Source organism: Meriones unguiculatus, chromosome 4, assembly GCF_030254825.1.
Source record: "Meriones unguiculatus strain TT.TT164.6M chromosome 4, Bangor_MerUng_6.1, whole genome shotgun sequence".
Lineage (NCBI taxonomy): Eukaryota > Metazoa > Chordata > Mammalia > Rodentia > Muridae > Meriones > Meriones unguiculatus.
The window spans coordinates 59,288,407-59,314,002 of record NC_083352.1 but is presented as its reverse complement, the minus strand read 5'-3'; the positions used below and the strand labels follow the sequence as shown (position 1 = coordinate 59,314,002).

General features: G+C 39.0%; 1 protein-coding gene and 1 pseudogene across 7 annotated transcripts in view; one reads left to right on the top strand and one right to left on the bottom strand.

Annotated features, from left to right (window-relative positions):
* Marchf1 (membrane associated ring-CH-type finger 1) overlaps positions 1–25,596 on the bottom strand; it is an 862,889-nt gene that overhangs the window by 375,283 nt on the left and 462,010 nt on the right. The window lies entirely within an intron of this gene.
* On the top strand, positions 19,493–19,844 carry LOC110562138 (small ribosomal subunit protein uS10-like; annotated as a pseudogene).

Sequence of the window (25,596 nt, the reverse complement as noted above, 5' to 3'; positions counted from 1 at the left end):
TGTTGCTATTTTGGTTGCTGGGGGTGAAAGGGGTTTCTTAAGGACTCTTCCCTTAAAGCTATCAAATAAACTCTTCTGTAGTTCAGTACTTGTGTAGCTCTTGAATGTTGAAAGAGTATTTATAGGAAATATCTGAATTTCTGTAGATCCAACTGCAAGGTAAATAGGTAAGTTTAGTGTGGGTACTACATGGATTCTTCATTTTCATCTAGGACAAGGTCATGTTTATAATTCTGTGGATGTGACTGACTCTATTACATTGTGTAATATATAGGCAGTTTAAATATCTGTCCTCTGAAAATTAAAGCAAGCTAGGAGAAGGCTCCTACTATAAAACAATATTAAGCATAAAATCAGTAGCAATTGTTTAGATTTAAAAAAAAATAAGGACGCATTTAAAGAAGGCAGTCTTGTTAGTAAGGTAAATTTGGGTAAAGCTGTAATAACTCGAAAATTTTGCTTTATGTTCTTAGCAATAGACTTGCAGAGAAGCCCTATTACAAAAAGGTCCAAGGGCACAGACTAGGCAACCAAGGCAATAAGAGGAGACCACTGGCATAGTAGTTCCCAGAATATCAGCATCACTGTGAACTAGTAAAGTCACTGTATATGCCAGGTAACTGTGTGTTTTATATAAATATAAATACAACTTTCACATGCCAGGATTTTTACAACTGTGATGATTAAAAACTTAAACATCTTGCATAGGATAAAAATTAAAGCAGTTTTACTTTATAGACTAAAAAGAAAACCTTTCAATACTAATCTTTAAGGACTCTCAGAATACAATCTTTAACGTGAAAAGCAGTTGCAAAAGGTAACGAATAATACTATATATATTTAAATGACAGTGAGCATCCATGTTCATATGTGTATGTATGTATATCACACAGACAAATGCAAATATCTTGCAAGATTTGCAGGCAAATGGTGGGACCTAGAAAAGATCATCCTGAGTGAGGTATCCCAGAAGGAGAAAGACACACATGGTATATACTCACTTATATAGACTTATAAGGTAGGATAAACATACTGAAATCTACACACCTAAAGAAGATAAACAAGAGGACCTGGGGTAAGATGATCAATCTTCACTTAGAAAGACAAATGTGATGGACATTGGATGTAGGAGAAAACAAGTAACAGGATAGGAGCCTACCACAGAGGGCCTCTGAAACACTACCCAGCAGCATATCAAAGCAAATATTAAGACTCATAACCAAACCTTCGGCAGAGTGTAGAGAATCATGAAAAAAAGGGGGAGTTAGTAAGACCTGGAGAGGACAGAAATTCCACAAGGACCAAATAAATCTGGGCACAGGGGTCTTTTCTAAGACTGACACTCCAACCAAGGACCATGTATGGCTATAACCTAGAACCTCTGCTCAGATGTAGCCTGTGGTAGCTCAGTAACCAATTGGTTTCCCATAGTAAGGGGAACAGGAACTAATTCTGACAGGAACTCAATGACAGGCTCTTTGACCTCCTCACCCCCCAAGGGAGGAGCAGTCCTGCTAGGCCACAAAGGAGGACTTTGCACTCAGTCCTGAAGATACTTGATAAAACAGGGTCAGATGAAACGGGAGAATGTCCTCCCCTATCAGTGGACTTAAAAAGGCGCAGGGGCTCCTATCCTTTCCGTATCAGACTAATTCCCCTTCTTTCTTATGATTCCCTGTACTCTGCCAAAGGTTTGGTCATGAGTCTTTGCTTTGAAAACACTGCTAGTTAGAGTCTTTCAGATGCGCTCAGTAGACTCCTGTCATACATTCAATGCACATCCCATCTGTCTTTCTAAACGAGGATTGGTCATCTTACCCCATGTCCACTCTATTGTTTATCTTTTTTAGGTGTATAGATTTCATTATGTTTATCATACCTTATAGGTCTATATAAGTGAGTATATACCGTGTTTGTCTTTCTCCTTCTGGGATATTTCACTCAGAATGATCTTTTCTAGATCCCACCATTTGCCTGCAAATTTCATGATTTCCTCCTTTTTGATTGTTGAGTAGTATTCCATTGTGTAAAAATACCACAATTTCTGTACCCATTCCACCGTTGATGGGCATCTGGGTTGTTTCCAGGTTCTGGCTATTACAAATAAAACTGCTATAAACATGGTTGAGCAAGTATCCCTTTTGTGTACTGGAGCAAACTTTGGGTATATACCTAGCAGTGGTATAGCTGGGTCTGGAGGAAGCACTATTCCTAATTGTCTTAGAAAGCGCCAGATAGCTTTCCAGAGTGGTTGTACCAGTTTACATTCCCACCAGCAGTGGAGGAGGGTTCCCCTTTCTCCACAGCCTCTCCAGCATGTGTTGTTGCTTGAGTTTTTCATCTTGGCCATTCTGATGGGTGTAAGGTGGTATCTCCGGCCGTTTTGATTTGCATTTCCCTGATGGCTAATGAGGATGAGCGGGCACAGCGTCTTTCTTGAGACTGACATTCAACCAAGGACCATGTATGGATATAACCTAGAACCTCTGCTCAGATGTAGCCTGTGGTAGCTCAGTAACCAATTGGTTTCCCAAAGTGAGGGGAACAAGGACTATTTCTAACAGGAACTCAATGACTGGCTCTTTGGCCTCCCCACCCCCCAAGGGAGGAGCAGTCCTGTTAGGCCACAGAAGAGGGCTTTGCAGCCAGTCCTGAAGATACCCGATAAAACAGTATCAGATGAATGGGGAGGAGGTCCCCCCCCATCAGTGGACTTGGAAAGGGGCACTGTGGAGATGAGGGAGGGAGGGAGGGACTGGGAGGGAATGAGGGATCAGGACAAGGCTGGGATATAGAGTTAATAAAATGTAACTAATAAGAAAAAAAAAATTCAGAAAAAAAAAGGCGCAGGGAGAAGAAGAGGGAGGGAGTGTGGGATTAGGAGGGAATGAGGGAGTGGGATACAGCTGGAATACAGAGTTAATAAAATGTATCTAATAATAAAAATTAAAACAAAACAAAAAATAGCAAACTTTTATGTATCATTTCATAAAATATTTAAATTTATAATTTAAAAAATGAAAAAATGTATTAGCTCTTAAATTTATAAATAGAGAGAAACTAAAATGAATCAAATGAAACTCAAAGGTAATTATTATATTGACAGTTAGATATATGGTTGAAGACCCTTTTAATTTTATAAAGTGATCAAATATGATTTAAATAACTTTTAAAAATATTTTTAACATATTGCCTCTAAACTTGGTTTTTAAATTTTGATGTTTTATGTACATAAGTTGCTTTTTCATTATAATAAATATCCTTGAACAATTAGACTAGAAATTTTAATAAGGAACAAAATAACTGTAATTCATCTTGCTTCATATTTAGTGGATGAGTGTTCTGTAATTTTAATATAATCATATTTTAGTCTATTAAATTATTACTACTAGCTTTTTAATTGTCTGAAAACTGTCAACCATAAATTCTGTTTGTTGAACATGAGGAAGTAACTCTTCCTGAATAAATATGTGATAACATGCAGATGAAGTTTGTTCTTTTTTGCATCATTCAGCCAAACATATGCCCATTATATAGAAAGCCACACGAGCAACAGTAATTAATTCATTTGTGAAATCCTATTAAATTTTGCCTATAGAAGACACAGCTTTGTACTTTCTATAGGCCATGTATTATGTGAAATTGTTGTCTGATATAAATAAGCAGAAACTATTCAGTTAAAATGTGTTGTTTTGATTTAAATTTTAATGTTTGACATCTATCCTCTAAGTTTCTATTGGAAGTCCTGCTGCATGCATGCTCTTCATACTCCTGTCAGTGAGCAGCCATCACTTCCCACTGACAGAACCACCTGAGGAACCTGCATGAATTAGCAATAGTGATAACAGAAGGTGTGAAGTGACTGTCACGCTAACATCCTGACAGGGGGCAAAATAGAGCAGACAGGGGACCTGCCATCGCCATCACATCAGCTCTGCACATTCTAGCACTTTCCTAGTGTGTATTGGAAAATACAGGGTAAAATCATCCACAAAATGTGTATTTGGCACACATTCTGTGCTGGTCCTTCTGCTAGGCAGTGGGAAAAAGCAAATGTGTATCATTTTTATGTTATCTCACATACAAAATAATCAAATGTACATTGAGGGAATGAAAAAGAGCAGTAATTAAACAGAACCAAAGTTGGGCACAGATTCAGGGAAAGACAAAGGATGCATGAAATACAAGGAACACTGTCTAAGAATCTATAGACAGATATAACAACAGCAGAAAGACATCTGTGACCTTCACGTGGCTGTAACCTCAGTGATAACATTCAAAAATGTGTGAATGGGGCTGTTGATTGGAACGGACAGCAGCCTGAATGTGACCTCTTTATACATGGGCAAGCATATAGTCTAATGTTTCTTGATCACCGTTCTCCTCAAGGGTACATCAAGTTACATCAACATAACTGAAATATCTCAGTTACAAGGTTTCCTCAAATGAAAATTTCTATAAATAAAATCATAAAGTTCTTTGTCACTTTGTGAAGAAAGGGCCGTAAGTAGTGAAATGTGGGTACTGTTAGCTGTATCAACACCTAGATAGTGATTTCTTTTCCTTTCTTCCAAGGCAAGAGACTGGCTTCTTATTTTAATTTTTAGAAATATAGTCCTTCACAGAGCTGAGATGAAACAGCAAATTTCTGGATGCCAAAGTTTCAAGGTGCATTTAAAAAGACTCTAAAATTTTGAGAAGCATGTCACTGAAATAAACAAACTGTGTCTCTGAGACCTAGTGATAATGATAATTGAATGAGCCACTGAACTCACTCATTCATCTTTTGCCACAGCAGAGGTGACATGGTGATGCTTACCTTGACTATGGAGGGTCTAAAGCCCTCAATCAGGCTTAGAGATCTCAGGCTCAAGAGGATCAAAGCTTTCAAGCTGCTTAACCTGGATTCCAGCCTGTGGGTGATAATATCCAATTTCATCATCTAAAGAGTTAACATATAACTAAGGGAATATGGAACTGTAATTCACCTATATTTAGGTGTCACTATTCCTTAACAATTTCTCTTTACTGAAATTATTCTCTTTGCTTGGACTTTCCCCTCTTAGAACTTCTACTAGAACAGAGGCCATCATTAGCTGACATTCTCACAGGAATTTGGTTCTTTCTCTATTATTCTAGATTTCCGCTGTTGATAGCACATTAAAATATTAAAACCTAATTTCATGCATGCAGTTTTAGCTTTTGGAGGCTATTAAATATGTATAACTCACCACCTAGGAGCTGGCAATGCAGAAAGCAGTCCTGTAGCAATGTTGTCTCACGTGTTGCTCATTTCTGTCCTCAACAGGGATGCCTTCTTTTTAACAACATATATTCCTACCTATACCACTCACCATTTACATAAAGCAATGAATAACGATTAGAAAGTAGCTAGAATAAGAGGCGACACTGTCAACCTTGGATCATTAATACAAATCATGATACACAAAGATGAAAGCAAGGAAAAAATGTACAGTACTGCGTTAGGCAGTGTTGCTGTTACATGCTGTATCCGTTAACTCTCAGTCTGAAGTTACCCAAATGACATGGGAGTCTATCTCCTATCTCCTGTCTCTGTGACTCCAACATGAGAGCAGTATGCCTGGTGAAAGCTGTTGAGCCACAGCCTTTGCTCTCCTCTGAATAACATACTCTTCCTTTTTCCAGAGCTCCCGATAGCTCGATTACTCTGGCTAAACAGTCTGGAATGTATTTGGGGGTGGTGGACTCCTTCTTGAACATAGATAGAATGTGCCTTATGGCAATTCATACTATGTCAAATTTAACCCCCCACACACTGGAGCCTTTTTGGATATTTTGTCAAGATACGTAACTGAAAATATGTGATGGTTGCACCACAGGTAGTGTGCACTAGGGTAGAAAAAAATGAGAATTTTATTGAATATCATAAATCTTGTATTTTTGTGATATGAGATAGAAAAAGGGACTCAAGTGCTAATATCTTATTCTTTAATGGTTTGAGTGTAAAATAAAGCACACTTATTCTACTTAAAAACATAAATTCTATATAACTAAATTCATTGTTGACCCTCACTAAACGTCCAAGAACTACACAGAAAGATACAGAGATAGAAAGACCTGGAGGGGACAGGAACTCCACAAGGAGAACAATAGAGCCAAAAATCGCTGACCCAGGCGGGCTTGTAGAGACCAATACTCCAACCAAAGACCATGCATGGAGCAGACCTAGACCCCCTGTTCAAAGGAAACCCATGGCTGCTCAGTTTCCAAGTGTGTTCTCTAGTAAGGGGTACAGGGCCTGTCTCTGACATGAACTCAGTGGCTGGCCCTTTGCTCACTTCCCCCTGGAGGGGGTGCAACCTTGCCAGAGTGAGATGATGCAGCCAGCCTTGATGAGACCTGATAGCGCTAGGATCAGATAGAAGGGAGGTGGTCCTCCCTTATCAAGGAACTAGGAAGGAGCATAGGGGGAGAAGAGGGAGGGTGGATGGGACTGGGAGATGAGAGAGGTGGCTATAACAGGGATAGAAAGTGAATAAATTGTAATGAATAAGTTAATTAAAAACAGAAAGAAAAGAAAAAGAAAAAAGAAAAAAAAGAGGCACACCATCACACACCCATTGAAGGATCTCCACTGCATTTCCTTTGTCTCTTAGCTTGTTGCTATGTTCCAGAAGAAAACGTGACATTGAACTAAAGAGTCTTACTTGCTATGAAAAAGAAAATAACAAGATAATGTACTATATGCTTAAAGAATATTAATACTTCAGATTTTAGCAGAATATTATGGTTAGAATATGTTCTTACTATGGCTTACAAGAAAAGTTATCAGATTAAATATAGAGTTAAGCAGAGAATTCTCAACAGAGGAATATAGAATGGAGGAGAAACACTTAAAGAAATGCTCAACATTCTTAGACATCAGGGAAATTTGAATAAAAATGACTAAGATTTCATCTTACATCAATCAGAATGGCTAAGATAAAAAACTCAAGTGACATCACATGATGGAGAGAATGTGGAGAAAGGGGAACCCTCTTCCACTGCTGGTGGGAATGTAAAATTGCAAAACACTTTGGAAGAAAATCTGGTGCTTTTTCAGAAAATTAGGATTAGTGCTACCTCAAGATCCAGCTGTACCATTCCTGGGCATATACCCAAAAGATCCCCCACTATTCAACAAGGACATTTGCTCAACTAAGTTATAAGTACTTTTAAAGCATGGACTTCATGTTATTTTTTGCAGCAGTATATCACAATGGAGTATAGTCAAGCATTCTATAAAGGTAACACATGATGAGAAGAGAATTAAAGGATATAAAGAAAAGAAGAGACAAATACTCCTGCTCGGCCTCCTCAGTTCTGTTTCTCACACATATATCTTATACTATTTAGATCATGATAAACATATCATTTACTTCAGTTGGTTGTAAATTTTTATGGTGCAAAGGTTAAAATTTTTTCTTCTAGTTTTGTAAAATATACCATACATTTTCAATATCTGTAGGCATCTTACTATGCACCACAGATTTGCTTAATAACTTATGACCCATTGATCATCCTTACCATTTCCCACCCTCCCTCTTACACTTCTGGTAACTACCACCCTACTTTCAACTTTTAGAACGTTATTGCTTTGATTTTCCACATGTAAGTTGAAATAGGTACAATAGGAGTTTAAGAAACAATTCCCATATTTGGGTATTTCATGTCCTGATTCATTGATTTGGACCTGTTCACCCTCAGAGTTTATGCTTACTCTCAATTCTCTCAAAACAGAGAGGTCTAAGCCCTGAATCTGTAAGTCAAGGGTCGGTTCTCTTCCTGTGCGATTTGCAGAGGGAGCGATGATAAATAAAGTGTGGAAGAAAAGGGGGAGCTGATGATTATTTTCTCCTTTCTCTACCTTGGAAAGTGAGATGTCTGGTTTTGTCATTTTGCCTGGATTGAGAGATGTTTAAGACCAACAGTATACTGCTGGGGGTGTCTGCAAGAGCATCTCCAGATGCTCCAGAGGTCTTCAAGGTGGGGCAGGAACTGAGAAGAAAAGGCTGTCTTTGGTATAGAAGCTGCTAATCAATGGGCTACATGGAATGAAAGTTGAACAAAGAGAAAACCCACCAGTATATTCCAGCTCCATTCTCCGTAAGTGAATATGTCTGTGGTGTTGTTCTGACATGTGGGTATCAGGTTGCAACTTCATCACATTTTCCACATGGACCCTTATTAGCGAGTCTCTGGGACATGCAAAAGCCTTTTGTATAAGATAGGGACTTGTGTAGTAGAAGCTTCTTAAACTAAAATCTATCAAGTTCCCTGAGTTTTCAGTGATGGCCAATGTGAAACTATTCAGTCTCCTATTATGTAAGACAATCCAACAAATCCTCATGTGTTTCTCTGTGTGTTATATGTATCCATCTCTTTTTCTTCTCTTTATCTACCATCTACATATAAATCAAGCTATCATCTATCTATCTATCTCTCTATCTACTATATCATTACCCATACAATTGGTCTGTGAAAGACCCAAGAATTAAAAATTAGGTTTTTTTTTTTTTTGGATTATTGAATTAAAGTTTAAAGCACAATCCTGAACGAAGGCCAGACAGGTAGAGACATTTCTAGCCACCTATGGGGAGGAACCAGCTTACTGCATTCTTTTCTTGCCCACTAGAGATACAGTTGCTAGGAAACTGGCCTAGATGGACTGGCTGGAACCACTTAAGAGATACCATCTCCTGGCAATCCACCCAGATAGCCCCTAGGTTGTGCTCCCCCTCAGTAGCAACAGTTCCCCTTCCCTAGCAACAGCTAATCAGCGCATTACAGGCATTCCTCATGATCAGGTATTCCACAGATGGTCAGGCCAGAACTGTTAATGGACTTGGTGCCTAAAATAAATCATTTCAAAAGTCAATTTCCCTTACCCAATCGTATAATGGCTTGTAGGCCCCCTAACCCCCACTTGTTTCGCCCCTTAAAAACCTTGTTCCCCTAGACCTTCATGCTGCACTGCTCCTCTTCAACAGGGAGGTTGCTACAACCCGAATTTGAGCTTGTATTGAATAAACCCTCATGTGTTTTGCAACAGACTTGACTTCTGGTGGACTGTTGGGGGTCTCATGATCTAGGCACAGTGGTCTGCTTATCCAGAGAACCCAAACTGACATAGAAGATGACCTAAATAGCAACAGTGTCTTCCATGCTCTGCACCCTATGGGACAAGTCACAGTTTCTCCAGAATCTACTACTGTCCCTCCTGGCTTGGTGGGTGGGAGTCTCCCTTGTGCTTAACTTCTCACTTGCCTTCTGTTCTTTGCTTATCAGAAGTCTCGTTAGTTGTGTAATTCACCCCTTGCTGTCTATACATTTTCCAGTTCCCTGAGTGGAAAGATACACATTCCTATTTACTTATGTCATTTACTTACTCTGTCTTTCATTTATATTATACTTATGGTACAGTTATTATGTGACCCAGTAACTTTTTATTTTGTAATTCTGAATTTTTGAATTTATATTATTTAATTGCTCAAAAATCTTTAAGCAGGCGTCACAGATACATTTTTGCTAGTCTTAAATTAAATTCCACAAATGACTAGAGGATTGTGTCAGGCAAGCTTGAAACATATTACTAACATTTATATTCATTTTTCCCCCTGATGTCTTACTAATTAGTATATAATTAGCCTATATTTCAAATACCAGAAATAAAAGCAAGTTCTGAACTCAACAGATGCCATGTGAACAGAGAAAAGGTCACCAAAATCATGTTAGGTCACAGTTTTGAGAACACTGTTGTATATTTTAATAATTACTTCAGTATTTTATCTGGGCAGAATACAAACAGCAATCAAATTTTCACCCTGAGTTGGCCAGAGCTTCTCTTCCTGAGTTTTCACTTAAGCCCCAGGGGAATGATTGGCCTCACTAGCTAATAAAGCAAATAATGTGAATTTGTAACAGGAAACTCAAGAACAAAAGGTGTTAACTACAGAATACAGAATGTAGGTCTCAAACTACTCACACCTTATTTGTGTTGTTTTCTTTACTGATACAAAATGCAGAATTCTAGTAGCCATAGATACACAGCAATTGTTTTCTAAAAGGATCACTCCTACATATAGAATGTATGAACTCTCACAGTAAATGAAAGAAAGCAAAATGATAAAAAACAAAACAAAACAACACTCACCACTGCAGAGAGCAAAAAGGGTTTTCCAAAACAATCCCATAAATTCACTAATTTCCTCCACCACCAAGGTCTGAATGCCCATCATTATAAAGTAGCAGGGCACAGATTGCTTCTCTCATCTAAAGACTCATACAAATAGAGCCAAAGCAGACAACTGTAGAGATCATGACAACAAACTGACTTGAACTTTACTGTCCCTTCTCTAGTGTTGATTTTTTGATACTCATCTTCTTGGAGATGATGAATGATATAGAATGGGCTTTTATTAGCTGCCAGTAACTGTGGTATAAGAATGCATCTCGTTTTGTATTCTGCACTCACCAAATTATTCTGCAGGACATTTACTTCCTCCTTTCTATTGATTCACATCTGAACAAATTTTAAATACAAAACTAAGGGAAAAGAAACCTTGACTCTTTGACATTTGAGTTGGCGCTTTTTATTTTGTTATTACTAAATGCTACAGAGTAGGCAATTTATGAGGAAAAATGGTTTATGTTTTTATAATTCTGGACATTTGAGAACATGGTACGTGTCAGCTTGGCATTAAGAGAGGATTTTTTTATGGCTAATGATATCACAGTTACACAGGGAATTGCAAAAGCAAGCAGCCAGAGTGTGTACATTCATAACAAAACCATTCCTATCGTAACCCATTAATGAATCTATTGTTCCACAATTAAGTTAATCCACTTGTAGGAGAATGTGCCCTAAGAATACAACCACCAATTAAGGCCCCTTTCTAGATCCACTGAACTACAAGATAGAGTTTAAAGTCTCAAAGTGCTGTGTGTGGGCAAGTGTTTGTGTGCCGTGGTGTTTAGAAATCAGAAGACAACCTATGATGTTTGTCCTCTCTTTCCAACCCTGTTGGAGACAGAGTTTCTTGTTCACCACTGCATATGACAAACTAGCTAAACTGTGACTTCCAGGAAGTCTCTCATACCTCACCTTTATCTCATATTTTGACTACTGGGCCGGTAGATGTATTCTACTGTATTTGAATTTACATGGATTCTGAAAATCTAAAATGAGATCCTTACACTTGTGCAACAAGTATTTTTACCCACTGAGCCTTTTCTCCTGCCCTGGACATGAACTTTAAGAGTGATATTTAAACCATAGCAACAGTGCGACAAGTTAGTATTAACTACGCAGAAAATTTAACAGTGAGACCTCATAATGGCTTAATTTGTTCAGTTATGCTCACATTTTAAGTTATAAAAAGGGAAAGGAGTCAAATTGTGAATGTCCTTTCCCACCCAGTTCTCTGGTGGCCAAGGAACACCTCAAATGAAAAGTCTAGTTTCAACATTTTAGGTTTGCATTATTTTAGTCACTCATTCATGTCTTCATTCACATAATCAGTTCCCCAAATTTTAGGTCTACAATGTTAAGAACCTATATTTAAATGTACCTGCTATGTTTGAAGTGGAAGAATCAAGCTCTCTCATGCTCATCACAATCCTACCAAAAGGCCTGCTGGGGGCTCTGATATCTTGATTAAAAACAAAACCCTAGGAAGTTGTTTCTTGAGTCAATTGAGTCAACAATGCTTCTATCGTTGTTATTGTGAAGTTGAAACTCTGTCATAAGTACCACAGAAGTTAAGCACCACAGATACAGGGAAAACATATAGAAAAAAAAACGTAGAGTGAAAATATAAGTCTGATAGGAAAGATTGCATTTAGAGTTACTAATTTGAGTATTAATGTTTGTTATAAAAATCACAAAATAAAAATATTTAAAAGTATATTATGCCAGATGCAGGAAAGTTCTGAGAGCTTCTGTGATTCGGTAGCTACTAAGAACCTCCAGAGCATCACGGGCACTCAGAATGCATGAGACGTACACGTAGAGGAGAATGGCTTCACTGTTCCATAAAAAGACCACTAACCAAGGGACGGACGTTTTTTCCTTAAATCTGTGTTTCCACAAGGTACTGCAAGGAGGGCTGGGTGATGTTTTCATGTACTGTGGCCAAAGTAAAGAGAAAGAACTCAGAGCTTAGCGAAACCACATCTCTTGTAAGTGGCACTAAGAGTGGTTGAACTTTGCCCTGGAGGAAAGCATCTTCTTATTTATCTAGATGATAAAGCATATTGCCTAGGGTCCTCTATCCTCTACTACTGTCCCCACTCTAACTGTGCCTGTCCTTTCCTCTCTCCATTTATGGCGAGCTAGCTCACTCCAGGATCCTTGGGTTGTACTTCATTTGACCACTCAAGGTTTGAAGCAACGCATAGAGTTGTCGAGGCAAATGAATAAATAATTTTTCTTTTAGGTTAAGATGATTGTTTCCAGTCTGACTAAATGTCATGTGAGAGTCATTAAAGCACGAGAAAGTAACCATGCCACTATGTGTCAAGCAGTTGGGAGCCAACGCCACCAAACACGAATAGCAGCAGAAAAGAAACTACCTACTCAAGGAGTCATCGCTGGTGACGAAGGACAGAAACACAAATCGTGCTCCTCAAAAATCTGGATGGATTCTATTAAAACTTTCCACTTCCTCATTTTCCTTCTGTGACCACAGAAAATAAAACAGCATGAGATGGTGATTCACAGTTACAAAGGCTGCTGGAGGCCAGGTACAAAGTAATGTCAATTCCTATGCGAAACAGCAGTCTAACGCTGTCATCCTTAAAGGTTCAGCTACTTGTGAGAAGAAAGCTTCCTCCAAAGGCAGAGTCCTGACACTGTCCCTCTAAATTGCTGTAATATTTTTGCTGGACCAGTGATCATATAACAGTGTAGTCTGTTTATTGTCTAAACATCTACTAAAAGTTGATTCACCATCATACTGATCGACCCAATGCTTAAAATAAAGTCCCACAAATTCATAAAAGATATACATACGACCTATAACCCACGGATCAGCACGGGAAAGACATAAGCTCCCTCATCTGTCTCTAGTAGACTAAAGATGAGAGCACATTCATACAGTCACGTGCACCTACCTACAAGAATGCAAACATGTATATGAATATGCATGCAAATATATTAATAATGCCTGGTTTGCAGCACTAAACTTTGCAGCAGGTTCAATGACTAAACCTATTCAATTAGGACAACTTGTAATTTCTTAGTTCCATTATATGTTTTTTATTTTGAAGTGACAGTTACCATACCCTCCCCAACTCAGAACAGGAACGAACCATTTTACTTTCTTGGGATAGGTGTACTTTCCAACTGCTTGCTGAACTAGCTTTGTAGAGGTGCTAGACAGATAGTAACTGTTGGATTTTTCTCTAGAGGCAACTACCTAAGACTTGACCTAACACTGCCAGCTGAACCAGAAGAAAGGCTAAGCATATTTTCCTATATTTAAGTGTTGTGGTGGTTGGCTTGAAGGTCTTCTGAAATCTTTGCTGCATCATGTACATGGAACCAGAAAAGGTAGGTAATGTGGCTGGAAATCTTTATCACGTAAATGCAAACCTTTGTCTAAGAGACACAACAAAGTCTGAAGGTCACTATAAAAGAGAATGTTCTATTCTGATAAGGGTTCATCTGGAAGACTGGGACAAATAAAACATTTCTGCATCTTCTAAGCGTCCTGATCACTAAGTAGAGGATTTTAATGCTTGCACTGACAGTGGGCATCCTCGGTGTGTACCTGACTTACTGCTTAGAGCTAATGAAGATGTCCTTGCTGCTTAGCAAGCATGGCTATGTCCTCTGGACTTAGCCATGATTCTTCACTTTGCCACCTCTGCTCAGCCATGTGGTAAACATGACCCCCTCTTAATTGAAAACAGGAAATAAAGTTGCCAGCAGAAGTGACTCCCTTAGCATTCTGTGAGCAGCAGTGATGGAAACTTCAATTTTGCTGTCTCATTACATACTAGTATTGTTCTATGCCGATAGTAAAACATGTCTGTAAGTGTGCACTGGGGAAGGTGGGGAAGGACACAGGAAGGATCAAGTTAGGAGGATGGAGGGGGAGAGTGAGACAAGAATCAGCTGGAATTGAGGAACACTTGGCTGTAACGTTGGTGTTTTTGTGAGATTCCTAACAGTTCAGTGGAAGCTTGCTGCCCTCTATGAGTGACCACAAGGGAGGACCACAGGTAACGAAGGATATGGGGTCTGAACTAGCCATCTTTTATAGCCGAAAAGAATCCAAGTAGTGGGATTGGGTTGCATTCAGTTGAGTTGTTGGCTAAGGGGTCCTGTGGAGATCCCTAAACAATCCAGGCTGATGCTAAGACACAGGGATGCTCCCTGAAAATTGACAATGGGGTCACATTGCCAAGGACAGCATATAACTCTTAGATTATAGAGAGGTCTAGCTGGTGCCTGCATGGAGCCTTTACCTCTACACCTATAATCTCTTTGGTGCTAGAAGGTACTCTACAAGCTACGGAAAGAGAAACCTGGATACCAGCCCAGCCACAAATCCTCAACCTATCAGCTGTCCTGATGGCAAGATGTCCTGGGGCAATGGTATAACAGAAATTGTGGGAGTGGCCAACCAATGTCTAGTTTAACTTGAGGCTCACACCTTGACAGGGAGCCCATGTTCTAGTCTGCCTGGATAGCCAGGAATGGGGAGACTGGACAGCTGAGAGACATAGGGTAGAACAAAACATGACTAGCTTAAAAAATTTCAGTAAAATCATTCCTAATGATACTCTCCTATATTCATAGATTGGTGGCTTGTCCAGTTGTTATTACTTCCTCTGGCAGTAGACTGGAGCCAGTTCAGAGAACTACCGCCAGACAGTATGCAGAGAATCTAAATTGAATGTCCCTATAGGGTCCCTCAGCTTGTAGATCACTGAAGAAGTATGGGAGGAAAGGTTGGAGGAGTCATAGGGGATGGAGAACACCAGGAGAACATAGCCCACTGAATTGATGAAGCAAGGCTCACACGGGTTCACAGAGACTGAAGGAGCAAACACCAGGTTGACTGCTTATATGTATGGCTGTTATCTTGGTGTTTTGTGAGACTCCTAACAGTGGGAGCAGGCATATCTCTGACTCATGCTCTTGGGATTTTTTTCTCCTATAAGATGCCTTGATCAGCTTCGAATTGAAGGGTTTTCCTTTGTCTAATTGCATATTATTTTGTCTAGTTTTGCTGTTGTCTCTTGGAGGCCTGCTTTTTTCTGCACAGGAAATGAAGGGGAAGTGGATCTGGGTAAAATGAGAGATGAGTGGTAACTAGGAGTAGTGGAGGAAGAGGAAACAGTGATTAGGATGTATTGTATAAGAGAAGAATCTATTTGCAATAAAAAATGTCTAAACATTTCTCTCTGAATATGCTTTCATATTGTTCCTTAATCATGCCATCTGACCTTACATTTATAATCTACTGATTATACTGTGTGGAGAAGAATAAAAGTTAATTCCCTGTTCCATACACATTGGAGATCATTAGCATGCAATTACCTATAATAATAACAAGAGGGGAGAGGAGACCAAACACAGAAGTTCGTGGGTCTGTTGTTTAGTTTGAACTCTACAGAAGAGTCTGGATGTCAGAATGGCAACATTTCACTTCCAATTCCATTGAAATATCCTCTTGTATGTAGCTTTAGTACATTATTTCCTTCTTTGTATTTCAATTATACGGTCTATAAATAGACAGAGTAAGGTAGTTGATCCTTATTGTTTTTAAATACCTTTGGTAATCTCTGTTATGATATTACAAACCTCAAAACAGGTGTGATACAAAGAGGTTTGTTGTGATAAGGGCAAGGGAGAAAGGGAGAGGAGATACAGTCTGAGTGAGCCATGAGAGTGACAGACTGTATGGGAGAGCAAAAGGGGAGGGAGATAGAGACAGAGGATGCAAGAGAAGAAATAGAGAGAAGAATGAGATATAGCAGGGAATGTCTTTTACCCAGGTCCCTGGTGGCAGGGACAGATGATGACATCACAGGTTGCTAGGCAACCTTGAGGCAGGCTAACAGGGCTTCCTGTATGCCAACATTCTTCCCTTTTCATTTAATTAAAAAATAAGGACCTAGGAAGGTTTGGCAAGGCAGGAACGAGAACATTTGACTGCTTCTCAGGCAAGACACGTTAAAGTATAACAATGTAGGTTCATTGAAAGCAGCGATTGGCTGCCATGCAAGAGGAAAGAGAGAGAGAGAGAGAGAGAGAGAGAGAGAGAGAGAGAGAGATGAGCAAAATGTCCAGATTATATGGTGAAGGGGAATGGGAAGGCCTTACCCTAGAAAGTTCAGGTAGATAGTGAGAGTATACCAGCTATGCCGTGTAGCAGATGATGACCAAGGAATGGGAGAATCTGAGCTGTTTGTCTCAGGTTAGAAGCACACCATTCCAGCCTTTTGTTGATAATAAATGGTTAAGAGACAAAGAAATCGAATTGTTTCTGGCTACTTCTGGGGTGTTGGTACAAGTGCCAAAAGGCTGAAATGTCGGCCAAGTCCTGGAAGAGCTGACTGCTTTGCTCCAGGATCTGTGAGAACATCTGTGGCTAGAAGGGATACTCCCAGCAATTTCACCAATGTCTCATGGTAAATAATTGGATACAGGGCCTAAGGATTCAGAATTTTAAGTTATGAACCTCTAAAAAAGTATTTGAATGTCTAAGAAGGCTTCAAGGTTGGTATATGCAAGTTATAAAGGTTAGGGTGGTCTAAAAGTTGATTTAAAAATAGATAAATAGATAAAAATGTTTCAGATTTCTTTCTGTTGCCATGCTACTTTTGAATTAACAGTTCAGAGAGTTGACATTAAACACTGGACCTCTGGCTTATTAATCTAACTCTGGTAAAAAAGAAAAAAATCCACTACTCAATTCACTATCATATTTTGAAGCTCAAGATTTTAAATTTCCCTTGGTTTGTCTTTTAAATATAAACTTACAGATTGTTCCTCCTTGTGTTAAATTTATGTGTGCGCGCACGCACACACACACACACACACACACTCACACACACACACGAACTCATAAACACATGAACTCAAAAGCATGTTCATGCGGTTAACCCGATATTGTCTCTCAAACCTCTGCTATGCTATGACACAAAGATGTGTGTCTACTGCCTTTTTCTATAATGGGTATTTCACTGCAGATTACAAGAGTGATGCCAAAGTGTTAAAACTAATTTTCACTGTAAACATAAAAAGGATTCTTGTAGCTCTCAGAGGTGTGGCTGTGCATGTCATGGAACTGTGTTCAGTCTGCTCCTCTTCTGACTCGCTACTGTTAGCTCCTGCTGAGGAACAAGTCTTTCAGGAAGCCACACTGCAGCCACGGCTTTTTTTTTTTTTTTTTTTTTCATTTTGTTTTTTTAGCCCTAAGCCATCTTTATGATTCTTTTTTAATTTTTATAATTTATTCACTTTGTATCACAGCTCTAGCCTCCTCCCTAGTCCCCTCCTAATCCTACCCTCCTTCCTTCTCCTCCCATGCCCCTCTCCCAGTCCACTGATAGGGGAGGTCCTCTTCCCCTTCCATCTGAGCCTTGCCTATAAGGTCTCAATAGGACTTGCTGCATTGTCTTCCTCTGTGGCCTATGAAGGTGGTTCTCCCCACTCAGGGGGAGGTGATCAAAGAGCCAGTCACTTAGTTCATGTCAGACAGCCCCTGCTCCCCTTAGTAGGGAACCCACTTGGATACTGAGCTGCCATGGGCTACATCTGAGCAAGAGGTCTAGGTTATCTCCATGCATGGTCGTTGGTTGGAGTATCAGTCTCAGAAAAGACCCCCAGGGTCAGGTATTTTAGCTCTGTTGATTTCCTTGTGGATTCCTGTCCCCTCCAAGTCTTTCTATCTCTCCCTATTTCATGATATTCCTTGCATTCTGTCCAAAGTCTGGTTATGAGTCTCAGTACCCTGCAGAGTAGAGTCTTTCAGAGGCCCTCGGTGGTAGGCTCCTGTCTTATTCTCTGTTTTTTCCCACTTCTGATGTCTATCCCATTTGCTTTCTGAATGAGAAGTTACCCTAGGGCCCTCCTGCTTGTTTAGATTCTTTCAGAGGATAGATTTTAGTATGCTTATACGATATTACATAATTATATCCACTTACAAGTGAGTATATACCAGTGTGTCTTTCTGCTTCTGGAATACCTCACTCAGGATGATCATTTCTAGATCCCACTATTTCCCTGCAAATTTCATGATTTGCTTGTTTTTAATTGCTGAGTAGTATTCCATTGTGTAAATGTACCACAATTTCTGTATCCATTTTTCTGTTGAGGGACATCTGGGTTGTTTCCATGTTCTGGCTATTATGAATAAAGCTGCTAAGAACATGGGTGATCAAATGTCCTTGTTGTATAGTTGCACATATTTTGGATATATGTCTAGGAGTGGTATAGCTGGATCTTGAGATAGCACTATTACAAATTTTCTGAGAAAACACCAGACTGATTTCCAAAGTGTTTGTGCAAGTTTACATTCCCACCAGCAATGAAAGAGTGTTCCCCTTTCTGCACATCCTCTATAGCATATGTTGTCACTTGAGTTTTTGATCTTAGCCATTCTGATGGGTGTAAGGTGAAATCTCAGGGTCGTTTTGATTTGCATTACCCTGATGACTAAGGACGCTGAGAATTTCTTTACATATCTTGAAGAAAAAAATCTTAATTTCATACACAAAAACAAAAACCCAGAATTGCTAAACCAATCCTGTACAATAAAAGCTTCTGGAGGTATTGCCATCCCTCATCTCAAGCTGTACTATAGAGCAACAGTAATAAAAACTACATGGTACTGGCATAGAAACATGATGGTGGATCAATGGAATTGAAGAGGAGACCCAAAAATAAATCCACACACCGACAGGTACCTAATTTTTTACAAAGAAGTCAAAACCATTCAATGGAAAAAAGACAGCATCTTCAACAAATGGTGCTAGTCTAACTGGATGTCTACAGGTAAAAAAATGCAAATAGTTCCATATTTATCACCCTGCACAAAGCTAAAGTCCACATGGATCAGATACCTCAAAATAAAACCAGACACACTAAACCTGTTAGAAGAAAAAGTGGGGAAGAGCCTTGAATTCATTGTCACAGGAGACAACTTCCTGAACAGAATACCAACAGCTCAGGCTCTGTGTTCAACAATCAATAAATGGGACCACATGAAACTGAAAAGCTTCTGTAAAGCAAAGGACACTGTTATCAGAATAAAACAACTGCCTACAGATTGGGAAAGGATCTTCACCAACCCTAGATCTGACACATGGCTAGTATCCAGAATATATAAAAAACTCAAGAAGTTAAACAGCAAAAAATCAAGTAATCCAAATAAAAAATGGGGTACAGAGCTAAACAGAGAATTCCCAAAAGAGGAATATCCAAAGGCGGAGAAACACTTAAAGAAATGCAGCAATGGCTTTTAAAGATACCAGAAAGATGCCCATGGAACAGGACTCACTGGAACCGAATCTTGATGACCAGCTGAAATGTGAAGTTGCTGGAGAAGGTGTGTGCTGACTTGATCAGAGGTGAAATGGAAAAGCCTCTGAAAGGGAAAAGACCAGTGGACATGCCTACCAAGACACTGAGAATCACTACAAGAAAAACACCTTGCAGTGAATGTTCCAAGACATGGGATCATTTCCAAATGAGAATACACAAGCCACTCATTGACTTACACAGTCTTTTGGAGATGATTAAGCAGATTACTTCCATCAGTACTGAGCCAGGAGTGGAGGTTGAAGTCACCATTGCAGATGCCTGAGTCAAGTATGTTAATAAATTGACTTTACCATTTTTATTTTAAATGATTCTTGTAAGGTACAAGAAATCTACCTGAATCCACCTCTTAGGTCAAGTGGAATCCAGATAAGTACTGCGAATCAACAACCTAAGTTTCTCACCTATTGCTTATTCCAGAGGGTAGGGTTCCTCCCCCTTTCCCTGTTTTTGGGACTCATCTCCCCCAACTACCAAAACCTTGGGTCCAAAAGTTTCATATGCGTGCCAAGACTGAACAGGCTCTTCTTGTGTCTGTGCTGCCCACTCCTGTGTCATAATCTCATCACTGGGAACCTTGTCTGGGTCCTCTTGTGAGCAGCTCACTTTCTGTTTACCAGATCACTAGATTCCTTAACCCAACACTGGGTAATGGGTGCGTTTTCCCATCTGGTTAGCATAAATACTTCCTACCTTCTCATCAATCTACATCTAAACACTTCTAGGACATTTTTCCTTGGGTGAGAGTTTCCTCTACCAGCTTGTTTTGTCTAACTCTACCTCTCTTTAACACACCAAAATTTACTAGGTAAACGGTGTGTGTCCCGCTATAACTTTGGTCTCGGACCAGCACTGATGAGCTGCTAGAATACATTGTACCAATTTCCCCAAGTCAAACCTTGCTATTGGGATGCCTTAATGTTTCACTGAATCCTACTCTCCCCATGGAAAGTCCACTAACCTTTCCCTCTAGGTTCCACTCTGGAATGCCTTCTGGTGAATTTCAGATCCCTACACCTAGTGCCCTCTATAAGGGCTTCTAAACTTACACACCTCTGCAACCAAATTTGGCCTCAATATCCATTATGACAGATCCATAATGGGACCTTTTTACCAGCAATCTGGTAAATGGAAGGTTGTTCCCTATATTTAAACTTTTTCTTTTCTTCACTCCAAACCTTACTTCTCTACTAGTTCTCCCAAAAAAGTTTCAAATGCGTACCTAACTTTCTCCCTAACTTACTTAACTTTGTCTTATGCCTATATATATATGTTCCAGTGTCCTGTCAAATCCATGTTTCCTACACCCATGACAGCACCACAGCAGCTACCCACAGGTGATCCGGCCTAACCTTGCAGACTAGGTCAAGCTGGCCCTGCAATTGTCCTCCCAACCACGGATGTTCTCACAGATCCTGGACAGCAGCAAAAGAGCCTGCTTTCCTCAGATTTGGCCAAAATTTCAGCCTTTTCAACCACTGTGTCCTCCAAATGTTGTTTCTTTGGGTTTCTCATCAACGCTCCATCCGTGGTATGCTTTTCTAGATTTGGCAACTTCTCTGGAGTTGTACTTTGAGTCTCACTCTACCTCTATGATCATGCTTTAATCTGAAGCAAAATTGGCATGTCAGTTTTTCTGACACCCATCTCTAATCCCACTGCTGTCTTATGAAAAATCATTTTTCGATGTGTTTGAAAACAAGAATTAAACAAAACTATCAGTCATTGATGTCTGTGTGCAATATTGTCTTCTATAGTTCTTGTACCATAGGACTGGATTTTAGGATATTTACACTGCTCATAGATGTTTCTAAATAATTTTATATCTATCCTTTTAAAAACACTTCATTATGAAATTTTGTGTTATATTGTCTATGCTGATGTAATTGTAGCCAATTCACGTTTATTTCCAGTCCTTCTATTTCTTGCATATTCATGCTCTTCTAATCTTATACACAATACCCCTGAATAATTCTTGATTGTTCAAGTATATACATGAATAAATTTCAAGGTTGTTACTGAAAACGTTCCAACCCAATAACTTGTTTATCTCTCAATCAATGTTCATCGGCCAATTATTATCAGTCTCCCTAGATTTGCATTACAAATGACTACATCACACACTTGATCCTAAGACCAAGCATCTTACTCATTGACGAATTCTTCCTACTGTCCATCTCATTGTGTCAAATATATTAATTTAAAAATTCTTCAGCTTAAATGGAATATATAATTACTGAATTCGCCATCTTTTTCTATTCCTTGTTTGACTTCCCTTAACACTTTGGTTTATCTCTGACCTAAATCCCATGCCTGCAATTGCCTTTTCCAGTCATTCTCATGTTCCTTGCATTCTCATAACTCTTCCTGAAAAATTTAAGTTTTCTGGAAAAAAAATTAAGATTAGTTCATTCATCTTGTTACCCAGAAACTTCTTTCCTAAATATGTTGAAAAATCAAGAGAAAACCATACTAATAGTTCTTCATTTAAATGAATACATCTTACTGCCAATGGAGACCACAGTTTCTTTGGGAGTTCTATATCCCCCATACCTCTGATGCTGCCTCCCCATCTTTGTTATTATCTTTGTCTCAGATAACAACTTGGCTATTCCTAGAGACCAGAAAAGCAGTTCCCATATTCTCTTTATTCCATGTACCCAGTCATCTTCAACTGGGTTCTTTGCACCTCTCCTCACTTTAAGATGGATGAGTACTCTAAGCTTCATTGTAAGCTTACCTTTGCCAGTTCTTTCTATAGCAACTAAAAATCTTTTTCCCACATACTTGTATCCCCCTGAAAACTTTTGTTCTCTTTACTTCACCACCATTTTCCTGTCTACTTCATTATTTTCATCTGCACACAAATATGCTTTTTTGTAATAAAAATAAACCACTCCCTAGAAGGCACTCCATTTCATTGATTTTCTTCACCTCCAAAATTTGTTCTCAAATTATCCCCTCTCCTCTTACTTGATCATTCAGCCCCAAAAGACTCCTTTTGCCCCGGACAAAAATGAATCCACACTGTTAAATGTAAGCCTAGATCAGTGGCACACTGTATAAATCTATTTCTTCTTTTAAAAAATATTCTTTACTTGGCCTCCATGACACAGTGCTCTTGTCATTTATCCCTAATTCCTTCTTGTTATTTTTATCGCCAAGCTGGCTCTATTTTATTTTCAGGCTCTAACACAAGAAGAGTTCAAGGTTCTAACCTTGGACTTGTTTATTTAAGCTTGTTCTAAGCTGTTATCACTTTTGCTACTTTAAAGAGGATAAAAAAGTTTATCCCCAAAATGCCCATACTCAGGGCCACTGTCCTGATCTTGAGATTTACATTCAACCCTAAAGTTTGAAGATTTCTTTTGAAATTTGTAGTGGTTAATCTCAGTTGATAATTTGAGATACAAAACAATCTGGAAGATAGGCCTCTAGGTATGCCTGTGAGGGATTACCTTGATTAGGGTAATTGAAGTTGGGAGATCTGCCCACTGTAAATGAGGGCATTTTTTTTTTTTTTTTTTTGGACTTGGAACCTGTATGGTATAAAAAGGAAGAGGAAAATAAAGCCTAGATATTCGGTTTCTACTTACTGAGTTCAGACAAAATGTGACTAGCTGCCCACTACTGTGCCTTCCCCAACTGAGGCCATGTTTTTCCTGCTGTGATGGACTGTATCCCTCTGAAACCGTGAGCCAAAATAAGCCAGTTCTCCATTGCGTTACTTTGATAATGCTATTTTATCACTGCAAGGAAGAGTAACTAAGACAAATGTAAACAGCTCAAACAGAACAAATTCAAATAGTGTCCATGCTCATACATACACATGCTTCTCCATATCATTCTCCTCGGCATATAGCAAGAAAGTAAGTTTATAGTAACCAAAGCTGGGATCTCTCTCTCTTTCTCTCTTTCATTTTATTTTTAAACTAAGGGTGTTTACAGGTCAGGCTGTTGAACTGACTTATCTTCAACCCTGACCTTTGCTTTCTGATATTCACATAACTTGCTTCTCAGATTCTTTGTCTTCCCTGAAGCCTTCCCAAGAACCCTTCTTGCCTTCCAATATTATTTGTGTTCAGTCTCTTGATTGAGATATTACCTACAGGTTTTTATGCTGAATTTTAATGTATCTAGTTCCACGTGCATGTGAGCTTCATGAGATTGTGTCCCCATGGTGCCCGTGCTGAGAGAGTGACTGTGACTGGAGGAATGGTGAGCACCCCTCTACTCAATACACACTGCACAGTTGTATTAGGAAGAACAACGAGGAAGAAATGAGCATTATATTTTTATGCTCAAAGCACAGTTTTTATTTAGAAATTATTCTGTTCTCATTTTCTCTTTTTTATTCAGCAGCCCTTCTGATTTTTCAGTCAATACTGCTTCTGTCCCAAGAAATACAATGGCCCCATAATTTCTGGCATAACAGCATTTACAAGTTCATCCTTTGGCTAGCCAATACACTCAAGAAATAAAATGATAAAGATTAAAGACTTTTCTTCAGGAGGGAGAGATGGTTCAGAGGTTTAGAACACCAGCTGCTCTACCACAAGTCTTGAGTTCAATTCCCAGCAACCACATGGTGGCTCACAATCATCTATAATGAGATCTGGTGCCCTCTTCTGGAATGCAGGAGTACATACAGACAAAACATTGTATACATAATAAATATTTTTTTAAAAGATTTTTCTTCAATCTAAATCTATTCAGTAAACACAGCTTTGGTGTTATTGCCATCCATTGCTTGTAGAGAGTCAATAATGAATTGCTGTTGATATCAGAATCAACTTTACTGTTGATGCTATGAATTAAAAAGGATCATTGAAGAATGTCTTATGTTTAGTTTAATAGCACACATTTTTAGGATTTTCTGGGCTTGACGCTGTGGTAGTCATTGCAGGAATATAGATAGTTCTATAGCATATTAAAAAGGAAGCTAGATATATCACAAATGTGTATATCTATTGATTAGTGATGTAGTAAAACCAATATTGTGACTTAACAAAGATTACAGTTAACATTCGCAGTGTTTCAAGATAACAATAATTTATCAGTTTGGGGAATTTCAAGTCTTTGTGGTCTATCCAGAGCTAACTCCTACAAAACAAGCAGGAAAACTTTGCTATCTTTTATTTCTTCCATAATTTTATGCAATTTGGCAAAGAATTTCCTAATTCATAGTTCAAGTTTATTGATTCTTAGTGATATACACTGTCAAAGAGTTATAGAAAGACAAAGGGACAGCATAGGTTCAAAATCCAACTTTGGTATTAAAATAGCCAAGAGCCCTTTATAAAGCAAGGCCGATTCTCAAATCTTCTTTCTTTTCTTCCACCTGACTATTTGACTATCTTGGGTGAGAATGACAATGATTTAATAAAATATTATGAATGAATCATCTATTAAGCAGAGATTGAAGTAGTAGTTATTAGTAGAGTTGGGTTTAGCATATGTCCTATTCTTAAGCTGTTTAACCCGATGGCAAACTTTTCACTGTGTATTTTATGAATGCAGGTGTCTTCATTAGTATTTGGTTACCTGTCTTAAACACATAATCCCTCCACTTGCTTGTAGCTGTTGTTAGATTTGCTCCTGCGGACGTTGGGCCGGCCTTCTCTTTTCCACAACTCCCTAGAGAACCCAGTGCGGCATTACCTACTGCACATAGGGAGGTTCAATAAGTTTTCAGCCCTGGGGATATTTTTTCAGAGTTAAAATTGGTACAGAAAAGCACAGAGTGAAAAATGGGCTGCGAAGGCTCGGGCAGTAAAGATTTACAGAGGTACTGACATTTCTCTTCCCAGTGGAGCAATCGCTGTGTCTTCTTTCAGATATTCAGACCCCCTAGTAAATTTAAGAAAGCATCCAAAACATCCAAAACGTTCCTCTTTACCCCAGCTACCGAAAACCACACTTCAGGAAGTGCCAAGTAAATGATGCCAACATAGAACTACCTCTGGTGCTTGGCTTCCTGTGCCCTCTATATAAAAATCTGCTCTTTGGAATCAGTA